This window comes from Callithrix jacchus, chromosome 4, assembly GCF_049354715.1.
Source record: "Callithrix jacchus isolate 240 chromosome 4, calJac240_pri, whole genome shotgun sequence".
Taxonomy (NCBI): Eukaryota; Metazoa; Chordata; class Mammalia; order Primates; family Cebidae; genus Callithrix; species Callithrix jacchus.
Window position 1 is genome coordinate 18,763,698 of NC_133505.1, and position 13,938 is coordinate 18,777,635.

General features: G+C 38.9%; 1 pseudogene; it reads left to right on the top strand.

Moving 5' to 3' along the window:
- Positions 1 to 1,704: 1,704 nt before the first annotated feature.
- Positions 1,705 to 13,938, top strand: part of LOC128931875 (S-adenosylmethionine decarboxylase proenzyme 1-like) — a 34,620-nt pseudogene continuing 22,386 nt past the window's right edge.

Genomic DNA, 13,938 nt, shown 5'->3' on the forward strand with positions numbered 1-13,938 from the left:
CTTTTCAATAGCTGCACATAGTAGCTAACAGACATTTTGGTATGTTAAACCATCATATTATTTTAAATTTATATATAGATAGAGGTTGCTTGAGTGATACCAAGATAGATACTGAAAGCTAGAATTGTGAGTGGTTTTATTAAAACACTTAATAAGTTTAAAATATTAATTCATTTAAATGCGTTATTTTAAAAGTTGATATTTAATCATAATCTTTATGCTGATATTTAATTATACATTTTGATTTCATGTAATACAATTTTTATTTTTTATCTTATTTTTAATAAAACACTTTTGGAGGAAAGGTAACATTAAAAATAATTTTAATTTTTCAATGTTAGTATTTATTTAAGTTTGCTCTTAGATAAAAATATTTATATTTTGTATATATTGCACACAATTACATTTTAAATCCTTTGGTTTATTCCTACCCATAGAACAAACTATATGGAAGTTTTTATTATAACAACACTGTTAGTGTCTTTGCTGAAATGAAGGCAAGAAAAAAAAATATGGAGTATATACGCAATACTTCAAGAACTATGTGTATCTTTACAATTCACCCAAACATTGCCAACCTGTTCACAGGACAGCAAGACATCCATGAGAATAATTAAAGTCTATTTTCTTTGATATTGTAGAAGATAATTTTTAGTCATCTAAAAACCGTAGCTTTGCACATCTTTTATTGTTTCTTTATGAATGTGCGTTTCTTATGGCAGGAGGCCAGCACAGTTGATTGTTGCTATTTGTGGTAGTTACGTCCTATAAAGTCACAGGGAACACTGAATTATCAAATACTGAACCACTGCCCTAGGGGAAATGCATGGTTAGGTTTCTGGTCACAGCATTTTTATCAACTGATGAGTACATAAACTGTTCCTGTTAAAAGACACCTTATTTAACATGTATTGTTAGTTCATTAATGTTGAACTCAGGGCTAACAGCGTTATCACTCATGTCTGAGCAATGCCTATCATATGCTCCCCATAAAACTCATCACAGCATCTCTGCAGTTAGGAGCACTGTATGGCAGCGATCTCCTACCTTTTTGGCACCAGGTACTGGTTTAATGGAAGACAATTTTTCCACAGATTGAGCGGTGGGGAATTGTTTCAGGATGATTCAAGTGTATTGCATTTATTGTGAACTTTATTTCTATTATAATTACATTATAATATATAATGAAATAGTTACACAACTCAGCATAATGTAGAATCAGTGGGAGGCTTGAGTTTGTTTTCCTGCAAGTAGACAGTGCCATCCGGGAATAATTGGAGACAGTGACAGGTCACGAGGCATTAGATTCTCATAAGGAGCATGCAACCTACATCCCTCCCACGTGTAGTTCACCATGGGGCTCACGCTTGTATGTGAATCTAATGCTACCACTGATCTGACAGGAGGCGGAGTTCAGGCAGTAATGTGAGTGATGGAGAGTGGCTGTAAATACAGAAGAAGCTTTGCTAATCCACTGGCCACTCACCTCGTGCTGTGCTGCCCAGTTCCTAATGGGCTGTGGACCCAATATCTGGCGCTTCAGCATGACACTTGAGGCCATTTTAAACAGAATTACCAACAAAAAGCACTAAAATTTAAAAAATGTGACATTAAATAGATCATAAAAAGGACACCCATTTACCAGATGAATACTGAAAGGAGGAGGCAGTGCTTTTTCCTTGTTCATTTCAGCTGGGAACACGCATGTTGGCAACTGAAAGGTTTGTCCTTCCATTACAGTCTGTGAATGTCTGCAACAGTGACTCAAGAGCTGATTTTGGGTTTCCAAATAAATTTTAGCTAGTAGGCAAATTAGCAGATACAGAATTTGAGAATAAGGCAAATCAATTGTACATATTTTATATAATAATTTGTTAACTTGATTTATAATTTTAAATACTTAGTCATATGGTATGTGAATTTCTGTTTGAATTCTTAGGCCCTACAAGTGTAAAGAATGGGACTGGAACACAACATTTGTTGCTGAAGTTACATATTTTGGTATGTTTGATAAATTTAGGTAAATATCATAAGAGAGATAATTCATTTTAGAATAGAATTTTTAAAAGACTAATTTAAATGCTAACGAAAATCTGCTGCAGCCAATACTCTAACAGAAAAACTTAAAAAGATCCAAAAATGTGCTGTTTTTCTAACTGTATCATAAATTTTAATATTATGATAAATTAAATTAATGTGTCTCTTAGTAGTAGTAAAATAAGAAAGAGCGTTGTATTCAAATCAGGGTGACACACACTAATTGTTGTGTTTCAGACAGCTGTAAGCAGTTTTGTGCCACTGGGAGACAATGATTCTGGTTGTGTGGAACAGACACAAGGGATTAGGCAAAGGATAACTTAAACCAGGCAACTTCTTAGGAACTGTCTCCAAAGCTGGCCCTGGAGAGCCCCATTTCTCAGATGATAGCAATTAAGAAAGGAGGTTGTAAGTCAGCTAGCTGTTTAGAGACTAGGGGCTGTCAGAACCACGGTAACCAATAGATTGTGTGAGGCAGGGTGGGGGAGTAGAAAGACTGATAGCGTGCATAGGTTGATGACTGGACGGTTGTTATTTTTTTTAAGTCACCTCTAGTCTTATTTATCTTTACTTTTGTTGCCTGTGCTTTTGGTGTCATATTCAAGAAATATTTCTGTGTATCAAAGGAAATAATTAGTAGAATGAAAAGGTAACCTACAGAATGGAGAAAATATTTGCAGATTACATAGTGGATAAGGGTTTCATGTCCAGAATATATAAAGAACTCTTACAATTCAACAACAAAAATCCAAATAACCTGATTTTAAAATGAGCAAAGGATTTGAATAGACATTTCTCCAAAGAAGATATACAAACAGACAATAAATGTATAAAAAGATGTTCAACATCACCAATCATTAGAGAATACAAATAAAAACCACAATGAGATACTGCTTCACATCTGTCAGAAGGACTATCATGAAAAAAAAAAAAAACACAGAAAATAATAAGTGTTGGTGAGGATATAGAGAAATGGGAACCTTTCTGCACTGTTGGTGGGAAAGTAAATGGTGCAGCTGCTATAGAAAAACTCTATGGAGATTCCTCAGAAAATTAAAAATAGAACTACCATATGATCTGGCATTTCCATTTCTGGGCACGTAACCAAAAGAACTGAAAGCAGAATATTGAAGAAATATTTGCACATCCATGTTTAGAGCACCATTATTCACAATAGCCAAAGGTGGGAATAACTCAATGTCTGTTGCCAGATGAATGGATAAACAAGAGATGTTCTATACCTACAATGGAATATTATTCAGCCTTAAAAAGGAGGAAATCTTGTCTCATGCCACAATATCGATAAATCTTGAGGGCATGTGGTAAGTGAAATAGGGTAGTTACAAAAAGACACATACTGTATGATCCCATTTGGATTAAGTATCTAAGGTGGTCAAGTTCACAGAAACAGAAAATACAATGGTGGTTGACAGGGGCTGGGAGGAGACAGAAATGGGGAATTGTTTAATGGGTATAAAGTATCAGGTTTGCAAGATTAAAGTGTTCTAGAGGTCAGTTTCACACAATGTGAATATACTTAACACTACTAAACTGGATGCTTAAAAATGGCTCAGATGGGCTTACATCATATGGCCAGAAACATTAGCTAGTGCTTATTCTACCCTCTAATGCGGAAGCAGTGGACTACCAGAGACTAAACTGTATCTGCCTCTATTTCCAAGAGACTCACATTCAACTTTGGCTCATAAAAAGCTGGGAAAATTTCATGAGTCCTTCTTTAAAAAAAATTATTATTATGGCAAAAAAAAGCAATCTGAACTTTAATAACGCAACTGAAACAGTCAGCAGCAGTAGCAGCAATGGCAGAAAAAGAGGTTTAATTTACTTGATTTTCTGTGGTTGCTGGTTTGTTCACTGGGAGCCGCACATTTTTCCTAAGGGACAGAAAAGCTGCTGAAGGTCTGGTTCTCCTGAAAGCAACTCAACGCAAAGCAAGGATCTAGGGCTCTTCGTACCATCCCAAGATCTGAATGGGGGCATACCTTTTTGTCTGGTATTTGATGGAGCCTTCTCACTAAAGGTACCTTGGATTTCCAGAAAGAAATTGAGTTTCTCAATGCAGGTTTCCAAATGGAGCAGTGTATTGTATGTGACATATGAATTCTGACTGTTGGTAATTATATATTACAGATTTTGCAGACAGTGGGGTAGTAAGCCAGATCAAACCCTGGGAATTCTGATGAGTGAGCTTGACCCGTCAGTTAAGGAAAGACTCTTTCTCCATGAAAGACTGTGTCACTGCAGAGGATGTCACTCAGACTGGAATTGGTGCCCTTGCGCTAGGTTCTGTCATTGATGCCACGCTGTTCAATCCTTGTGAGTAGTTGATGAAAGGAAGGAAGGCAGATGGCCCTTATGGGACTACTCACATCACTCCAGAACCAGAAGTTTTATATGTTAGCTTTGAAACAAACTTAAATCAGACCTCCCGTGATGACCTGATCAGGAAATTTGTGGAATTTTTTTTTTTTTTTTTTAGAATGGAGTCTTGCTATGTCTTCCAGGCTGGAATGCAGTGGCACAATCTTGGCTCACTGCAACTTCCACCTCCCAGGTGATTTTCCTGCCTCAGCCAGATTTTCCTGATAGTTGCAATTGCAGGAGCATACCACTGCAACCAGCTTATTTTCATATTTTTAGTAGAGACAGAGTTTCGCCATGTTGGCCAGGCTGGTTTCAAACTCCTGACCTCAAGTGATCTGCCCACCTCGGCCTCCCAATGTGCTGGGATTACAGGCGTGAGCCTGGCCCACTTTGTTTATCAGAGTTCTATACAGTGCTTTTTTTTTGCCCCAGAAGATTGAAGTTTTAAGTGTCTTGAGAGTGCTGGTTCAATGATTATTATTTTGTTTTTACTGGTTTTGTTAAGAAGCAGCAACAGCAGCATTGACTAAGAAAAATGAAGACTAGATATTGAAACCAGGAGCCATGCTTTCCATAACTACCACCTTGTAGTTTCAGAAACCCTAGACATAATGAGAGTATAATCATTTTTGAATTGTATGTGTCATTATATCAAGGAATTAGATATATTGCATGAATGCTCACTTCTGTGTTTAGGTACTCTTTGCCATTCTTGCTGTGAAATTAAAGTGTATGTAGAAAAAACCTTTTACTCTATGAAACTTTACGACACTTGTGAAAGCAACTCAGTTTGGTTTAGGCACAGTGTAATCTTTCTTCAGGAATCATCCAAAATTCCCCACAGGCAAAACGCTTATCTTCAGGCTAATCATCTGGGATTGTCCAATTAAACTGGTGCTAGAATTTTACATCCAGTTTTGTCTACTTTCCAGGACGTATTCTTTACTAATGTTATTGAAACCAATTTCTGCTTAAAACAAATATTTTTTGCAACAGCAAAAAAGTTTTTCTTCCATGAGTAGAGTCCTTTAGAAAAAAAAAAAATGGTTAAGGTGGTAAATGTCATGTAATTTTTACCACAACTAAAAATTAAAAAAATTATTAAGCAAAAAGAAAGTCATCTGTAAAAGAACAGGTAATATTGATCTGTTTTCCATCCTAGTCTTAATGAGATAAAATACATCTATGGAAATATCACTGATGCTTATAATTTTTTTCTCATTCTTACATAAAGAGAGAAACAGCTGACTCCATAGATTGAAGAATCAAGTTGTTTGCTGGAGATGATTAAAAACAATCTAAAGGATCCATTAATAGAAGATTTATAAAAGGGATTTGTCGCTGGGGGACTAAAGAGGTTTAGCTGTCATTGGAATATGCAGTTTTCAAGATCAACACTATCATTATCTACGTATCTACAACGATCCTGATCTTTCTCCAAGCTGGTTTTCCACTTCTTGAAGTCGTATTCAAAAACCATCTTAATACTAACTTTTTCATCATGACACTAAAGCAATGCCAAACTATCAAAAAGTACCTCAAAGTTGATACACAATATCTCAGTCTTAGTTACTGTGTTCTTCCGAGAACTTGTTTTTTTAGGAAAATTGTAAAACAACACCAATAATTACAATTCTTGTCTCTATTCAAAGTGGTGACATTGAGGTCTTCTAAAGTAACTATAGCCCTTGGAATAAATTTCTTGAGGCTAATTTCTATGTAACGGGAAATTACAACCCTGATGAAAGCATCAGGAACATTTTGTTTCTACCTGTAGAGGGGGACAGGGATAGGATGTCAATTCTCGTTCTTCTGACTGGCTCTGCTTAGCGAATGGTTTAGGTGGACCAGGATTAGCTCTTACTCTTTGTCCTTGTCCCTGAAATTCATTATCTATTGCTGCATATCAAATTATTCAGAAATGTAGTGACTTAAAACAACAACATTTATTATTCTATTTCACAGTTCCTATAGGTCAGGAAATCCTGGCTGGCCCATGGCTTAGCTGGGTCCTCTGTCTCGGGTCTTTTTAAAACTGCAATCAAGGCGTCCACTGGGGCTGTGGTCATCTCAAAGCTTGGCTGGGGGTAGATTTGCTTCGAATGTTGCCCACGTGATTGTTGGAACGATTCAGTTCCTTGATGGCTGTTGACAGGATGTGCCCTTCATTCTGGACATGTGAGTCGCTCCATCAGGACAGCTCACTTGAGAGCTGGACTCATCAGAACAAGTGAGAAGGGCCTAAAAGATGTTAGCAAGACTGAAGTTGTTGTGTTTTATAACCTCCTCAAAGTGGCATTCTATCACTTTTGCTGTAGTTCATTCATTAGAAGCAGCCCATGTTCAAGGGGAGAAGATTCCGCAGGGCATGAGGACCACTGGGGGGCATTCTAAAGACTGCCTGCCACACCAACCTTCACACGGATGTGTTTCATTTGGGCTCACATTTCTATTCAATTTCTAAAGGAGGAAAAGAGATTTGTAAGAAGTACATGAAGTAGGAATGGAATTAAAAGTGTATCCACGGAAATAGGCTATAGATCCAAGAAACACAGAGAGAGGAGAGCTGGAAGCGTGCAGGAGTGACTGGGATTCTGGCCATTAAAAAGATGCGGTTCTATGGAGAACCCTCGGGACCTGGAGAGGCGATGCATTGGTGGGAGGAACATGTTAGTGGTTTTCAAATATCTGAAGTTATAGACAGAGGGGGAATGATATTTACTTTTTAAAAAAAATTCCAGAAAAGAAAGTCAGGACCAAAGTCAAGAGACCAATTTCTGCCAGTGGAGCCATGAACCAGCGGAATGTGCACCACTGCAGTGGGTGCTCCACTGCACGGAAACGTTCAGGAAGAGGCTGGGCAGCTGCCGATAGAGATTGTGACACTGTCTTCTCTCTCTATTTCTCCCTGTTTCCCAGTTTTGGTTAGTCATATTATAATTTATTGCTAACGTTTATCACTTTTAAATTCAATTAGCCACCTGTAACTGCCCTCCATGTTTTGTCCTTAGATATTTACTCTGAAGAAGTATCGGACTATTATAATTATAGAAACATTATTCATAAAGATATCCATAAAGAGTAATATGATCCCATGCCACAAGCTTTCGCTGTTCCAAGGAGAATGTCCAATTAATATCTGTTTAATTCTTTTTAACTTTGTCTTCAGCTCTCCTCACCTCTTCTTGGTCACACTTCATTGTCATGTGTCTTATTTCTCATGTTCCTTTGAAAATTCCTTTATTTTGGGAGTAAGCAAGCCTCTGGGGAATACTTTCACAGGGGATACGTGAGTAATATACTTTTTGAGTTACTGCATATCAGGAGATGTTTTAATTTGACCGTGTGCTTTATGATTATTTGGCCGGGTGTAGTATGCAAGAACCAAATTTGTTTCTCTTCAGAACGTTGAAGTTTTGCCACCCTGTCTTCCAGTGTCTTCTGTTGCTAATGGAATGTCTGACGTTAATTTGATTTTCATCCCTTGGCATGTGGCCAATATTCTTCCTTCTCTGGTTTCTAGGCTTTTCTATTTATTCTGTGGAATTCTAAGATTTCATCACCTTGAATCCAGGGGTGAGTTTTTTCATCTACCTGCTTAATCCTTAGTAGATATTTTCAGTATTAAGACTTCTAATATTTTCAACTCATAGGAACTCTATCAATTATGATTATTATCTCCAATTTACTAATAAGGTTCAGGGAGATAAAAACGAGTGACCGAGGTCACTGCCTCGTCTTTCTATTGAATTATGTTTGGAGTAAGGAAATATACCTGAAGATCATGATTAAGACTATACTTGGTACAAAATATAAAGCACTTTGATTTTACTTTAGAAAGCTGGATAGTTGCTACCTTGAAATTTTGATGTTCATAACAGTAATGATTAATAATAAATGGATAAGTGTATATATACAAGTTCTATTTACTGTAAAAAAATGAAGAAACACTTGAATAGTTACTTTTGGGCACTCTCCTTGACCACACTTCAAGCTAAACACTTCTTTTATGGGCCCTGAAGGTGAGACGGATGCAGAAACAGTGAAAGTAAGATCTGTTGGAGTAGGCGATAGCAGCATTTGGGGTTCATCCGCTAATCAAACCTTCCCTGTTGATGGAAGAAAAAGGTAAGTTGACACCACACACACACACACACACACACACACTTTCTCTCTCACACATACATATATAAAGAAATCATAGTTGATTCTTTTAACGAATTAGAAGAATAAACAGAGAGGCAACACCATGTGCTCTCAATATGTCACAGATCATGGAGATCTCATGAGTCATTATGTTTTTAAGCCAGGGAGTTCCCCAAGGTCCCATTGCAAATCAGTGGCAGAGTATATACTAAGTATTTTTTTAAAAAGATATCAAATTATTTTCCCATCTTATCAGCTGAGAATGGATTTCTTTGCCTCCTTTCTCTATAGGCACCCAGGAAATTTGCTACCACTAATAAGGATAGCATGAAATTCTCTTTAAAGTAAAATGAGCTAGAATCTCTCACTTCCAAGTTGGGGTCAGTTCCCTGACTACACATGCACAGAAAGGGGGGATGTGTACTCTCAGGCCAACAGGGTTATAATTGCAAAGGCCACTGGTGGCTGTTCTGGGTATGTTATGGGCAAAATTCTCTATTGGATGGAACAAGCTGTAGTGTTGTGATGTATGACCAAAATGGATGCTCTATACTGGGTCTCTCAGCCTTGGCATTATTGAGATTTGGGGCTGGATAATCCTTTGCTGTGTGGCCTGTCCTGTGCATGGTCAGAGGTTTTGAAGCACTTCTGGCTTCTGCCCACTCGATGCTGCTTGTGACAACCACAGATATCTTCAGTCATTGCCAAATGTCCCCTGGGAAGCAAAATCACCTCTGGTTGAGAACCACAGATCGAAGCAAATTCAATAAAAATTGTTTTTGGTAAATAACTCTGAAAAATACACAACAGGTATTTAAAAACACATTGTACTTTTCACACTGGAGTATTTGAAGATTATGTGCTAAAATATAAACATTCCAGGCTCTGGAAAGAGGCAAGGAATGTTTATATAAACACAATGAACCCTTGGGATGATCAGTTGGCAATAATGAAATACACACAAAATTCTACATGTTGCATGAGAAATAATTCTCTGAGCAGATTATTAATCTCAGCTTTGTGTTACTTATAGCCACATACATGACAATTAATCTCTCTGTGCATGCCTTTAAGCTTTGCAATGTTTAAACATCATCAAAATATATATATTCTTACTTTGAAAATAGAACAACTATGTGTAAAGATGTATCAGTCCCCAGGATGCTGTGGTTGGTGCTCCCCTAAATTCTATCTTTGCTGAGAGGAGCGACTGCCTTAAAAAAGAGACACTGAACCTTGGAATATGTTAAATCACGTTTTCCTGCACAGTTTTGCTTGGATAAATTTGCTTAATGGACATAGCTTGTGCCCTAAAGATACTCGTTTTATGTTTTTTTTTTGAGACGGAGTTTCGCTCTCGTTACCCAGGCTGGAGTGCAATGGCGCCATCTCGGCTCACCGCAACCTCCGCCTCGTGGGTTCAGGCAATTCTCCTGCCTCAGCCTCCTGAGTAGCTGAGATTACAGGCATGCGCCACCATGCCCAGCTAATTTTTTGTATTTTTAGTAGAGATGGGGTTTCACCATGTTGACCAGGATGGTCTTGATCTCTTGACCTTGTGATGCACCCACCTCGGCCTCCCAAAGTGCTGGGATTACAGGCGTGAGCCACTGCACCCAGCCTAGGAATTACTCAGAAATTACTAGGGGACTGAAATGGACCAAGTTCCAGAAACGCATTTGAATTTTTTGACTGTTGCCTAATATTGACATTTCTGAATTCTGTTGACTGTATTGACAATGGAACGTTGCCATTAACCCAATCTGTTGTTCCTGGGTGGGGGGTGGGGGTGAAGCTAGTAGGGGGTGAGGTGGGGAAGGGAACAAAGAGTAAAAGGTTTCTAATCAAAGAAGGGGAATCTATTTTTTTTTTTTTGAGACCGAGTTCTCACTCTGTCGCCCAGGCTGGAGTGCAATGGTGCTATCTCAGCTCACTGCAACCTCTGCCTCTCAGGTTCAAGTGATTCTCCTGCCTCAGCTTCCCAAGCAGCTGGGACTACAGGCGTGTGCCACCATGCCTGGCTAATTTTTGTATTGTTAGTAGAGATGGGGTTTCACCATGTTAGTGAGGATGGTCTCGATCTTCTGACCTCATGATCTGCCCACCTGGGCCTCCAAAGTGCCAGGATTACAGGCATGAGCTACCGCACCAGCCAAGAAAGGGAAACTTTAAGTAAAATGGCTTATTTGTAAGTTTAAAGTGTTTTTTTATGCTAAGCATTTTTGGAGTGTTAGATCCTTAGACATATATACATAAGGGTCTATGTATATATCTATATAAACACACACACATACACACACACATATATACATACATGTATATATATAGACACACACAAATATTTATAACTATATTTGATCTCTAACAACAGCTAGTCCTGAAAAACAACCTTCACAGAGCCCTTCAGAAGATGAATCCTGTTTGACTTGTGGAATTATGAGGTTGTCAGTAAAATTGTTCTTTTTTGTGTTTTAATAACACCTCTGTAAGGCCATTCGCTAAATCAGCCAGTCCATTAATTAATAGCCAGCCAGTTGGCCTCAAAGGTCTGGAAGTCTGCAGTAGGACAAGTCTCCAAGCTTCCTGGAGGAACATGTGTCCTAAAGCTTGAGTTGGAAAAAGAATCCACCAACCCAGGAATCCCGACTCCCAAGTCTCTTTGCTGGCAAGCTCTTCTGAATATTTATAAGACTCTTATGTAGAGGAGAAATAAACAAAGAATACATATCCTCCCCAAGAGAGTGGAGAAGACACAAACAGCTCCTTTGTAACAGCAGGACGAACAAGATGTGGGGCAAAGTCACGAAGAAAGGCAGCACAGCACGAAAGGAAGAAGCTCCTGCCAGAAGTGCAAGGCTTTGATAAAACCCAGAGACGCCATTTTTAGGCCTCTGCCCGTTCTAACCTGTTAAAAAGGGAGAGGGTGCGTCCTCTCCTTTCTCTCCGCTCAGGGAATAGAAAATTCAAAGGAATTCTTCATTTCAAGAAGCAGCAAAGGTTATGTGGCTTCTTTCATAGTAGACGTAGCAGCTTCAAACCAGGGCAGAAGTGTTCCTAAAAATAAATATGTAAATAAATAAATAACATTTCCTAAAAAGGCGATCACACTGAGGAAAGCAAATGGAGGAAATGATGTGTTGAGTCTTGGTCTTTTGAACTGCAGCGGTATGAGAAGTCTTCAAGCTGCCTTCTGCAGGCAATGGGATAGGGAGACAGCTTATTTCCTCAGCAGGGCGGTACTCAGGGGGTGGGAGGGGGCTTTCCCTTGATCTGTTAACCCTGCTCCCTCCTCTCCTCCGCTCTCATTCTGCACTGCTGCAGCAAAATTGACGCAAGACCTGACTCTGCACACCCCAGCGAAATGCATCTGTTGTACATACCTCTAATATTCTGAGTGTGAAACGCTAACTATAAATACCTGAAAGAATGGATGTCACAAATGTTTTTTGAACCCAAATGTGCTTTACAAAGTGGAATTATTAATATAAAGACTACAAACACGCGTGAAGACCTGGTAATCAAAAGTTTCAATCTGCCTCTACTGTGAGTAGAGACACCCAAAGCTGCGGCCTCATATTGTCTCGTGGCTTTGGCAATTGTTTTCATTCATGCAGTCAGTTGCACAGTCAACCAGGTAATCAATTATCTACGTCTGTAAACCTTTTAAAAAAATCTTAGGCCAACAGAAGTGTCTCTGGTTTTGCCATGTTTTCCATTTCAACCCACCACACTGGTTCCCTATACTATTAGATTAAGAATAGATTCTGTCTTTACTAAGAAAAATGCTCAAGCTCCCCCTTGAAAAGAGTGTGTGAAAGAAAACAACCAGGATATATTTTGGGACAAACAGAGTATTGTCTATGATGTATCCTTTTTTTGTTGTCTTATAAACCATCCCAAAACATAGTGGTTGAAAATAGCAATCATTTATTAGTTAATGATTCTGACCCAGCAGTTGGAACTGGGCTTGGCAGAGCAGTTCTGCTGGTATTGCCTGGGCTCATGTGTCCACCTGTGGTCAATGGGCTGGTGATCTGGGATCTGCTTGATTTACGATGTCCTTATTCACATGTTTGGCTCTTGGTGCTGGTTGTTAACTGGAGTGAGACAGCTAGCTGGGTCAAGAGTCTCCAGCTAGTTAGCCTAGGTTCACGGCACTTTTAGGATTCCTAGGGGCAGCAATAGGGAAATCCCTGATACACAAGCACTTCTGAAGCATCTCCTTCACAAATGAGTCACATTTTCTGATGTCTCATTAGTCAAAAAAAAAAAAGTCACAGGGCCAAGCCAAAATTCAAGGGGTTGAGAAATAAACTCTTGATGGGAGATGCTACCATAATGTCACATTGCAAAGGAGTGCACATAAAGGAATGGGAGAAATTCAGGGTTCTTTTTACAATTGGCCATACAAGACTACTGGCATATTTTTTACATGGAGGGAAGAATGCACATTAGAAGTTCATTCAGGCTGATCTCCCATCTAAAGATGGAACCAACAGCGTATGGGTAAATGTCTTTCCAATTATTGCTATGATTATTATAAGTCCCTTGCTTAGAATAAAAAATGTGATTGTATCCATGCAATTTGCATCTGCTGGTCTCAGTTCTACCTGTGGGATCAGTCACACAGGTCAAGATCTCACTTTCATGTGACAGCCCTTCTGATCTGTAGGACGACTGCCATAGCCCTTGGACCATCCCTTTTGCAGCCTGTTCATCTCAGGTCCTTCCACTATTTCTCATCAGACATGGCTACAGGACTCTTCATACCCCACTTGCTCTTTTCTACCTTCGCTCCACCTGGAAAGTCTGGTGCCTACCTGAGTCAAAAGCAAGATTCCAAGTGTGATCCATCAGCATGCAAAAAAGGGGACTACCTTTTCCTTCATGATCTGTTCTTCACTTCCTTTAGGGAAGCCTTAAGTCACACCGTTAACTCGTAGTGTGGGGAGCCACAAGTTCCCTCAACCTACACACAGATGCTGTTTGAGAAGATGTTACAGAGCCTTAGATTTTATTCTTGTCAAATTTCATCTGACAACATGCATACCATTTTCTCTTATTATTGAATCCTCTCAAGTTCCTTGTTCTGGCTTGCAAAGTTTTTTGATGACAGATGTTCTCTATGAATCCAGTCCATGTGCCTCCTGAATCTTCATTCAAGTGTTGGACAAACTATTACATAGGACAAGGTTGAGAACAAAACTCTAGGACGGACCACTAGAAACCTACTTGCATTTCCCACTAATTGGCATCAAGACAACATCCTCTTGCTTTTCTGTACTCACCTCATTTAGAACAGAGTAGTGTAGACCTTGTCAGATGGACCATTAAAGTCTATATATGTGGAGTCCGTCTCATTTTTCTAAT